This window comes from Urocampus carinirostris, chromosome 2 (assembly GCF_059441175.1).
Source record: "Urocampus carinirostris isolate Australia breed hairy pipefish chromosome 2, RoL_Ucar_1.0, whole genome shotgun sequence".
NCBI lineage: Eukaryota > Metazoa > Chordata > Actinopteri > Syngnathiformes > Syngnathidae > Urocampus > Urocampus carinirostris.
The window spans coordinates 58,136,955-58,148,462 of record NC_142350.1 but is presented as its reverse complement, the minus strand read 5'-3'; positions in this window follow the sequence as shown (position 1 = coordinate 58,148,462).

Genomic DNA, 11,508 nt, shown 5'->3' with positions numbered 1-11,508 from the left:
GCGTTGTGTATGGACCCTTGCCGGAACACAAATTCCAACAGTCCGCTTATCCTGTCCCTGGTAGAATGGAAGTTCAATTGGAAAATTTCCTCTGCACTCAAAGACCATTCTTTCAAACCATGCCCGTTTCCTATATAATACTGCCTTGCAAGTTTGGACGGGCACGATACCAGACACTGGAGACCGCAGACCGAAATCAAAACAAGACGAAACAGATGGGATCGATACCGGACAGGATACACAAACGGGATACCGGACAGAATCAAAACCCACGTCTGGAGACCGGAGACTGAAATCAAAACAAGACGAAACAGACGGGATCGATACCGGACAGGATACACAAACGGGATACCGGACAGAATCAAAACCCACGTCTGGAGACCGGAGACTGAAATCAAAACAAGACGAAACAGACGGGATCGATACCGGACAGGATACACAAACGGGATACCGGACAGAATCAAAACCCACGCCTGGAGACCGGAGACTGAAATCAAAACAAGACGAAACAGACGGGATCGATACCGGACAGGATACACAAACGGGATAACGGACAGAATCAAAACCCACGTCTTGCGGGTGCAAAGGTTCGTAGGCGGACTGACAAAGGGTGAGTGAGAGTACTGAGCTTAAATAGAAGGGAAGCCAATCTGACAACGAGCCGCAGATGGCGCCAACTGGGCGCCCTGGCAACTGTGACAGATGATGGATGGATTTTTCTATCCAACCAAAACGTCGATGTTTAAATTAGGAGGAGAAAATTGAAAATGTTTTTTAAAAAATCCTATTAATTGATAATCGAAATATTCGACAGATTCGTCTATTATTAAAATAATCTTTGGTTCCAGCCCGGGTTTTGAGGTTGTGATGTCATGTTTTTATTTTATTAATTGTTTATTTTATTTGTTTTTGTGTGTGTGCATGTGTATTTGATGTTTTATATCGGGCAGGGAGTGGTGATTTGCTTTTTGTATATTTTATATTTTTATACAGCAGTTTAAGTTGCATTTCAGTGTCTTAAAAGTGCTCTACAAATACAGTACATTTTGATGTGATTATCAAAAGAGAGAAACTGCTTTTATGGATTCTGTTCTTTTTTTTTTCCAAGGCAAGCTGTCTTTAAATAAAAAAGCCTTCTGGTCTTCTTGGCCAACTTCAGCGTGACTTTTTCTTCCCCGTCAGCTAAAAAACGTAGAGGCCTGCCGCAAAGAATTATTTATTCCATTTCCAAACAAATCACATGTTGCCTTTTAGCATTCGGGTACCAATATTGTGTAATGATTCACGAGCATGTATATTTCTATATTGTGAGAAGTGGCACTCAGAGGGTTGCTTGAAAGCAATCCTTGGCTGTGACATAACTGACCTTGTTGAATAATGGCCTGGATGCCTATGCTTCCAAACATGTCATATTCATCACAGCTTGTTTGTCAACAAGGCCATTTTAAGAGTTGGTGGTGGTTTCTATCTCTTTGTGGATTGGATTTATGTTTCTATAAAATAACTTTCAGTACAACTTTTGTCCTACCAATTTTGTCTAAATCAGGGGTCTTACCAGCTCAGTAGCCTAGATGGTAAGGCGCCCGCTTTGAGACTGGGAGGTCGGTGGTTCGCGCCCCGGCCGAGTCATTCCTAAGACTTAAAAAGTGGTCGGCGGCGCCCTCTGTTGGCTGCGGCTGCATCGGCTCGCTACAACGGGTCAGGTGCAATCGACATTTCGTTCTGTGTACATTGTTACACAGAATGACAATACAAGGAAATTATTATTATTATTATTATTATTAAACTCAATATACCTGGGGGTCGCTGTGGCTAGGGCCTGGGTGAGGTGCAGCTGAATTGGGTTTTCCACAAAAAAGAACATTACACTGTTCTCAAATATCATATATTTTTTTAAATTTCCCACTTAAAATAAGATCTAAAAAAACAATTCATAAGGAAATAAGATAATCGGTACCGAATCCATAATCAGTTTGGGCTGCACTTGAACGTGTGGTGTATTTTTTTAGTGTCTCTTAACCTCACAAAGAAGGAGATGAGAATTTTCCGCCATCTTGCTGCTACCCAAAAAATACTTGCTTGGAGAAAGAAGAATGAAGAGTACAATCCGAAGAACAACAACCTTACTGTGAAGCATGGGGGTGGTAGCATCATGCTTTGGGGGTGTTTTTCTGCACATGGGACAGGACAAGTGCACTGCATTAAAGAGAGGATGACTGGGGCCATATATTGTGAGATTAGAATATGTATATATATATATATATATATATATATATATATATATATATATATATATATGAGGGCAAGGAAAAACTCAAAAACCCTTAGCATGAGGAAATTAATAAACTTTGAGAATGGGCTGCACATGAGATAATCCCCCTTCTAGGATGACCACACTGCAATGTATGTCGCAATGGCAACAACAGACATTATACATCAGAAACATAAAATGTAGTTAATAACAGAATGTACGGTTGACAGCTTCATGAGGTCGACAACATTCATAATCTATTAAATATGATTGAGATTTTAGTCTAGATTTAAACGCTTCCACGCTTCTGTTATCTGAGCACTGGGATGAAAGTCTGCGTGTTCAGGTCCTTGGTGTTATCGACCTTGCTTTACTCTTGTGAACCCTGGTCGTTCACCGAGGGCCTGAGGCGTAGACTGGACTCCTTTGTGACAAGCTCCTTTCGGCGAATCTACGGGTACCGATGAAATGACTACGTGGAGGGCTAGGGCACGGGCCGGGCGTCTACCTGGGTGATGACCCGGAGAAGGCCGGCGGAGTGGATGGTAGGGTGAGCGCGGCGAAGTACCTTAGCGGCAGATGCTCCCATACCTGACCCTGACCTGACCCTGATGTTTCAGATTGAATCTCAAGGGGCAAAGCATTCTACAGCGCTGGGGCCCGAACGTAAAATGCTCTCGAACACTAGGGATTTCTTCTTGGCTCTTGGGATCTCTAGGCGACCGACATTTTCTGAGCAATGGCTGCAAGCAGGAACGTAGGAGGAAATTAGATCTGGAACTGCATAAATAATTCTTCATAATACCAACGAACCTTAAATTTAGATCTTAAACTGACAGGGAGCCAATGCAGGTCAACCAAAATCGGGGTAATGTGATGAAACGTTTTAGCCTTAGTTAAAAGCCTTGCTGCAACATTTAATCCCAGCTGCCGGCTTTTGATGCTAGACTTCGGGAGACCGGAGAATAGTACATTACAGTAATCGAAACAGAAAGTAAGAAACGCATGATATATAATTTTAGCATCATACTTTGACGGCACAGGGCGAATTTTTTGCAAGGTTGCAGAGATGGAAAAAGAGACCGTCTTTAATATTTAGTGCCTCCTAGTGGTACAAAACATTTTATTTAGTAAAAATACATTGATAAAAAATACATGAACTACCACAGGTAAAGAAATACATACTTCTCATACACAGTGGACGCCACGTTTAGCTCTCAGCCATGTTTGTCTGGCAGGATGCCGCCGATCTCTTTTATGTGGCACTGGCCCCTCGCTCGAACCAGACAACATGGTGCCATCTAGTGGTCAAATATTACACATTTGGGTTTTAATCTGTAACTAAAAGGACATATTAGGGTACATTTCTGACCTAGTCACTTTGGAACATTATTTTACCAAGGCAAAGGCAGGTGACCCACTAAAAACAGGTCCGTAACCAGTGTCTGAAACTCATGACAAAAAGTTAGGGGACACCAGGGCAGACAACTCTGAAATGTTGCCTGCCCAGCCAAAAAGTTGCCTGCCCCTTTTTTCACAACTTGAAACACAATAAGACGACTCATTGTAAAAAAAAACATAGTTGCAAAGTATTAAGGATTGATCATCAGAATATATAACAGAACAACACTTTAAAATTAAGTTTATTATAAATCTACTTATAACATTCATTGCATGTATATGAAATCGCTGTTTTCCATCTGCCATCAGTATATACCTGTATTGACTCATCATCATTCAGGCAATGTTTGCGTTGCGTCGTCTGCTACAAGCCACGTGAACTCCTCTTTCCACGATGATTTGAATATACGTTTACGTTTTGTAGCGTCATTCATTTTGCTAGCTTCTTTTGAATCTTTCTTCTGGGGCTGATGTTTTGGCTCGATTCCTAACCACTTATCATTTTTTCTTGTGTTCTCTGTGCGTCTAAATCACAGGTGTCAAACAGGTGGCCCGCGGGCCAAATCATGCCCCGTCAGAGATTAAATCCCGCCCGCGAGACAACACGCAGAGAAGCGCAAGGGAAAAACAAGCTTCAGGTTGAAATATGTCAACTTGATGTTGCCAAAGCTAGGTGCCTCTCGCAAAGACACTGTACTTGTATTTATTTCTCTGTCTCTCTCCCTCTCTCTCTCTCTCTCTCTCTCTCTCTCTCTCTCTCTCTCTCTCTCTCTCTCTCTCTCTCTCTCTCTCTCTCTCTCTCTCTCTCTCTCTCTCTCTCTCTCTCTCTCTCTCTCTCTCTCTTCTACACCTTTTCTCCCACTCTCTGTCTCTGTCTCTTTCACTCTCTGTGTCTCTCTTTTTCTCTTCCTTCGTTGCTTTTTGTCTCTTTCTCTCTCTGTCTCTTTTTAACTTCTCTTGCTCTAACTTGATTTTTTCCTTTTCTCTCTCTTCTCTTTCTCTCTTCCTACCCTTCGTGCTTTCTTTTCTCTTTTCTTTCCTTCTGTCTTTCTATTTCTCTTTAGATTTCTTTCTTCCGCTCCCTTTCTATCCCCCTCTCTCACGACTTCTATTTTTATCTCTTTTGTTTCTCACGCTCTCTGCCTCTCTCTTCTTCTCCCTCCCTCTTATTTCTTTATCTCTCCTTTTCTTTATATTTAATCTACTAGTCCAGCCCATGACAGAATGTTTGTTCTATCGTGTGGCCCCCCAGTTAAAATGAGTTTGACACCCCTGGTCTAAATGATATAATGCTCGGGAAAGTCCGGAAGCACAAAGTTGTTCGATGCAGGCTTCTGATTGGCTACCGAGTATGCAAATTGCCAAACGAAATTCCGAAATTTCCAAACCGTAAGAAGATTTCGAAATCATAATAAAGCATACGTTTGATTTGGAAAAAAAAAACAACTAAAGATTTTAATTTTATTTTAGTTTTATTTTAGACGTTATTTCAGACACTGCCGTAACCCAAAACTGTGTTGCGACCCACAAGTTGAGAAACACTGCCCTAAAGTAAACATTAAACATCAACAGGTTTCTGACTGGCAGCAGCACATCATCACAGACCACATTGCTGCAGGACGCTGGAGTGAGTGAGCACGGATCAATTATTCATCTTCATGTCAAAACACTGAAAAGACTTTGATTGTTATAGATGTGAAAACATGGTAGCAGAGTGCAAACACGCTGCAAACTCCACTGACTCATCTCCTCATGACAAAAACAGCCCACGGCACTTCCAAGGTCAGTCCAACACGATCCGAGTAAGACCAAAACTCCAATATTTCTTCGTCCGTAAGCTTTGATTTCGACTACTAAACCCGTGGTCCAGGGGCCAATTTGCAGCCCCGAGGATAGAAATTTGAGCTCCCGCCTTCATATTCAAGTTAAAGGCACAGTATGTGTGTCATTTGCTGTATTCTGTCCAGCAACCCTAAATTAATGCTAAAATACACAAGGAAACATACAAATAAGGAAGTCTCACCTTACAACTGTACATTTAAAAAAGAAGAGATATAAGAAAATTCAAAAGCAAGTAAGAATGAAAAGGGGAAACAAGGTTAAAATAGAAAAACAAAAAGAAAGAAGGAAAATAGAACAGGAAACAAAAAAACGAGAGAAGAGTCCGATTCGGGACAGCACGGCGGCGCAGTGGTTAGCGCGTGTGCGGCACAGTTCTGTGGTCATGAGATCACACCTCCTGTGTGGAGTTTGCATGTTCTCCCCGTGCTTGCGTGGGTTTCCTCCAGGCACTCCGGTTTCCTCCAAAAACATGCATGTCAGGGTAATTCGGTCCAAATTGTCCCTAAGTGTGATAGAGCGAGCGAATTGTCTGTCCCAGTGTGCCATGCGACTGGCTGGCAACTGGTTCAGGGTGTCCCCTGCCCACTGCCCAAAGATAGCTGGGATGGGCTCCAGCACCCCCGCGACCCTACTGAGGATAAGCGGTGCAGATATTGGATGGATGGATGGAGTCCGATTCGATAGACCAGGGGTGGCCAACCATTCAGCGACTAAGAGCCAATTTTTCGTCTGTGTTACTACAAAGAGCCACATCATAGTTGTTAACAGGGGCGAGTTGATTATTTTTTTTCTTTGTTACTAAAAATGCCACATTATACACATAAACATCTTTTAATCATGTACGCACGCATACACAAATCTCTACTCGACTAGATCTGATGAAAATAACCACACCAACATGATAATATCAATAATTTTCAACAGTTAACATTGTGAGCACTGTTCCAGATCCATTATCGACTTGAGGTCTGAGAGCTTGGGATAGTCCTTGTCCTTCTCTTCCATGAACAGTTTCACTGGATCCAAAAGCTCAAAGAAGCGAGATAGTACCTGGCTTTTTGACAGCCACCTCACAGTGCAGTGCAGCAGCAGGTCACCTGGAAGTCCTTGGTCCAGTTCAGCGATGATATTCCTGAATATCCTCCGGTTAAGCGCATGTGTGCAGATGAAGTTGACGATTTCCATCACAGGTTTCATGACGTTGTCAAATTTGAGTGATTTAGACACGAGTTGCTCCCTTTCGATGATGCAGTGGAAATCCCAAAAGTCTGGAAATGTTTGATCAGCTTTGTACAGTCCCACAAGCCCGTTCATTGATCCGATGATGGCTGGCGCTCCATCCGTAGCTCTTGCAGTTAGTTTGTTTGCAGGTCAGTGTGCAACTGTTATTCAACAGCTGCATTAATATCGGATATTCTTCGTTCCATACTGTGGCGAGACAGTTGAACATCTGATTTGCTCTGTTTTAGTTTGTTGTCTACAGGAGCCAAGATTTCAAAGGCGTCAATGACGCATTTTTAATGAATTCTCTTTCGTTGTATAGCTTTTTAGCCCGTGCTATGTTCCAAGCTAACTGATACGAAGCAAGCGTTACGGTCTCAGAGTGTTTCATAATTTTTTTGAAAGAAATGCAACTGTTTTTCTGCTTTGCTTTTCGTAGTCAACAACTTTTTCTTACTAAGTTCAGTCCCTTTTGGAAATTCCTGTTCGATGTTAGGGTGGAGTGAGCTGAATTGACGCTGAAGATTTGAATGTGCTAATGCCGCGTTACGTATAAGGCAGATAGGCTTGCCATTACGTTCAATAAAATAATATAAACTATCCCATTCTGGCAAAAACGTCCTGTGTTCTTCTTCATATTTTAGTTTGGCTGTGCCTTTTTACCTGCCATTTCAAGAGGTAATTTCACATAAATTGACTACAATACATTTTGTCAAACAAATATTTTCTCGTCGCTCGTTTTACGTCACTAAAACAGACATTCATTGTCGGAGTGCCATCTAGCTGTAGGGAAGGCAAATTACAGTGCCGGCTAAACATTCTTGATGCATGTCATGTTACAGCTTCGAAAGAGCCGCATTAAACAAGTTTATAACAGCTCCTAAAGAGCCGCATGAAACTAGTTCAAGAGCCGCATGCGGCTCGAGAGCCGCGGGTTGGCCACCCCTGCGATAGACCATGTGTCTGCTTAAAAAAAGAGAAATAGGAAAATAATTTTAGTTTTTACTTGCTCTCGTGAAGGTTATAGATCAAGCAATTGCGTAATAGCAGTATGTGGTCCGTACAGCCCTTGAAGAATTATGTTTACCGGTGATACAAAAAACCTGGCTTGATTTGTTTTGTTATGTTTTTGTTTTGTTTTTGTTTTTTGGGGGGGTTTGTACCGGCAGCAGCAAGATGGGTCTTTCGAGTTGTGCCTCACATTATGTTTAACAAATACCTACAAGTGAATGCACATTTAAATGATAGTTTATGTACTTTGCTTATTATTTGAACCAACGGTTGGTTGGTTGGATCCCTTAACCTCAAGGGCAGTAGGGGCACCATTTGTTGTGGTGTGTCTTGGGCAGGGTTGGGTAGGGTTACTTTAACTTAATTACTTTCAATTACTTTTGCATTACTCCAATACCAAATATGCTAATAAAAGACAAAAGAAACTAAATATGAATAAAATGATGACTCACAACACGTGGTAAGCTTTCTCTCCTGGCTTTGATCTCTATGATCTCCGGCAATGTATTCCGTTACTCCCCAAGCCTGCACAAAATTTAGTAATTCTATTCATATTTAGTTTCTTTTGTCTTTTATTAGCATATTTGGTATTGGAGTAATCCAAAAGTATTTGAAAGTAATCCAGTTAAAGTAACCCTACCCAACCCTGGTCTTGGGCGAGTACAGCCTAGTGGCACCCATCCCTCTCCATGCGAACATACGTTTCCACCCGGTCTCGAACCAAGGACCTTTTGCTTGTTAGGCGAATGTGCTAACCACCACAGTAATAAAACATTCTGAACAATGCACATTCTCCCTTTCAGTGTAACGTAATATGGATTCAGTGGTTATTGATTGATTTTCATATCCAATTTTAAATTTTCTAATTTTTGGATATCATTTTGCAAGGAATTCTTTTGAAATGGATTTAAGACCAGAGGACTGTTTTTATCAGTAATTTTCTTTTGTGAAAGACCCCATGTGGCCCATCACCTTCAGCAGCCCCCGAGTCAATTGAGTTTGTGGCCCCTGTTTTACAGTTTACAGGTCTCACAGGGACAAGGTGAATGATTGCAGGTTGCCTCGGAGGTTAAACCTGCTCTTTAATCTGGATTCTCTTGACAAGGTAAATGGGTCATGAGCGTCTGTTGTGAACGGGTTATCTCGTGACCTGATCTTCGAGAGAGATCAACCGAGAACGCTTCAAAGGCTTCTTTGAATGCAATCGATGTTTCTATTCCAGCTCCACTGGGAACGTTTTTGAGCCTTTAAATAATAAAGATGTCCTGAATTTTTCATACAATTTCGTACGATTCAATGATTGCCACTTTGGATTGAACATTTTGAATTTAATGTAAAAATCATTGTGAATTATGTACAAATGCACTATTAATTCAAGTTTAAAATAATAAAATAAAAAAATACTTGTATTCGTTATACTCATAAGATTGACAAACTGAAGCGTCTGTCACGGTTGCCATGGCGCCCAATTGGCGGCAGCTGCGGCTCGTTGACAGATTCGCTTCCCTTCTATTTAAGCTCAGTACCCTCACTCACCCTTTGTCAGTCCGTCAACGAACCTTTGCCTCCGAAAGACGTGGGTTTTGACTATGTCCGGTATCCTGTTTGTGTATCCTGTCCGGTATCGATCCAGTCTGTTTCGTCCTGTTTTGATTTCAGTCTCTGGTCTCCAGTGTCTGGTATCATGCCCGTCATTCTCGTCCTGTCTGATATCTGTCTCCAGTCTCCTAGATCTGTTATCAATCCTTTCAGTCCTGTTCTGTCCAGTATCGACATAATCTGTCGGGTATCGGCTCGTGTACCTGGTATCAATCTCGTTGGTCTGTTGTTTTCTGTTGTTTTCTGTTGTTCCATGCCAGACTTTTGTTCTTCTTCTTTCGCCTAGCGATCGGCGAATCACTGGCGTTTTGCGTTAACGTGCATGACGGCCCCATTTCCCGTAAAATAAAAGCTTGTGTGTGAATCGTCATGCCTTTGGGTTCTCCTCCTGTTCCGGTTCTTGACAGCGTTGGGCGTTCACCATTGTGTTTTATGAAGTATTTTCCTCTTTGTGTGTGAATCGTGTAATTGGTGAAAATAAGCTGTGGCAGTGAAAACTCTTCGGGTGCACTGTTCGAAATAACAAATGAAGCCGAAGAATATCCCGATGTCTCGCCGCGTATTCTTTTCCAGGACCAGACCGAGTATTCGGACTTTGAAAAATAGAGCTGGAGAGAGGCAATGAAGTTGAGGACATTCATCACAAAGGTTCAGAATAAAGATAAAATCAGAGTGCGCTCAGGACTAATTGATTAATTGGAGATGCGTTCTACCACCAGAAGGCATGCGAGAAAGTTTCGGTCCCTTCAGAATTAAGACTTCACACAAGAAAGCAAAAAACAGGAAATCCTTGTACAAGATTAGAACTTAGAACACATTGCTGAGTTTTCAAGGTTGTATGGTAAGACCATTGCTGTGAAAGTAACTGATATGAAAGAATACATTCGGGCAGTAAGTACTTCACTAAAATATGTGGATAAATATGATGTGCATTTAAAATGAATTCAGACGCTCCCATACTTACGACCATTCAGCTTACTTAAAAACGGTAGATACGAAAATTATTTTCGGGATGTCGAAAAATATCCGGACATTGCTGTAAGTTAGATTTTGTATTTTGTGCACCTTTTTCCGCGTACAGGACAGTACTGTAGTGCTTCTTTCCGCCGCTACTAGCGTGTGTCGCTGTGAGAGGACACCCAGCATCCGCCCTGAAGAAGAAAGCCGTTTCCTCTTCCTAGTTCGTGTGTAAACATTTTATACTGTATCTCCGGCGCGTTCAGAGCTTTGACATTTTTATTGTTTAATATCTCGTGCATCCAATTCAATATGGGTGGTGTACAGTGTAAAGAGGCGAACTGTTTCTTTTGAAACGAAAGTGCAATAAGAAGGCTTGATGCGGTTGAGAAAATGGTCGGAACACATTTTTTCGGCCACTTTCTACCATGGAAGAGGAAGTCGACTAAGTCTTGAAGCTCATCTTCCAAAAGTAAGCTAAACTTAACTTTTTTTATCTTTATAGAGCATGTTATCTCATGAAATCTTTAATTTCCAAGACAAAACAATACAGGTTACTTATCCAAGCCTCAAACATACTTATATAAACATTAAATATACAAAATATAGCACTGAACTAACTTACAAAAAAATTCAACTTACTAACAATCGTCGTGAATAGGGCAGCGTCTGCACAGTTTCTTCCCCAGAGCCATTACCACCCTAAACACACACCGCACAAAAAACTGGAAAAACTCTTGCAAACACACAACCTCATACGAACGTAAATGGTACTCATGTCTTTGTTTCTTGCACAATGTTGACTGCACTATGTTTACTGCTCACCTTGCACAATGTTGACTACCTTTTTTTGCACTATGATGACTATTTTTGCACCAAATGCATATTGCACAAACCCTTACGATACCAAACTGTATGTAACATCCTACATGCCGACATTTCCTGTGTAAATTTTGTGTAAATTATAACTATAACCTTATCCTCCTTGTTTTATAACCTTATCTTCTCTGTTCCTTTATCTTCTGTTTTTTTTTTTACCTCACTGTGAATGTGTGAAACTGGAGTGTCATGCCCAATTTCGTTGTCACAATATGTTAACCCATTTTGACAATAAAGGTATATTCTATTCTATTCTATTCTATTCTATTAAATAATAAGATTAAGATAGCTAGATAACTCGGGCGATAGTGATGGAAATAGAACAGAAAATTGATATTCTTGCGATT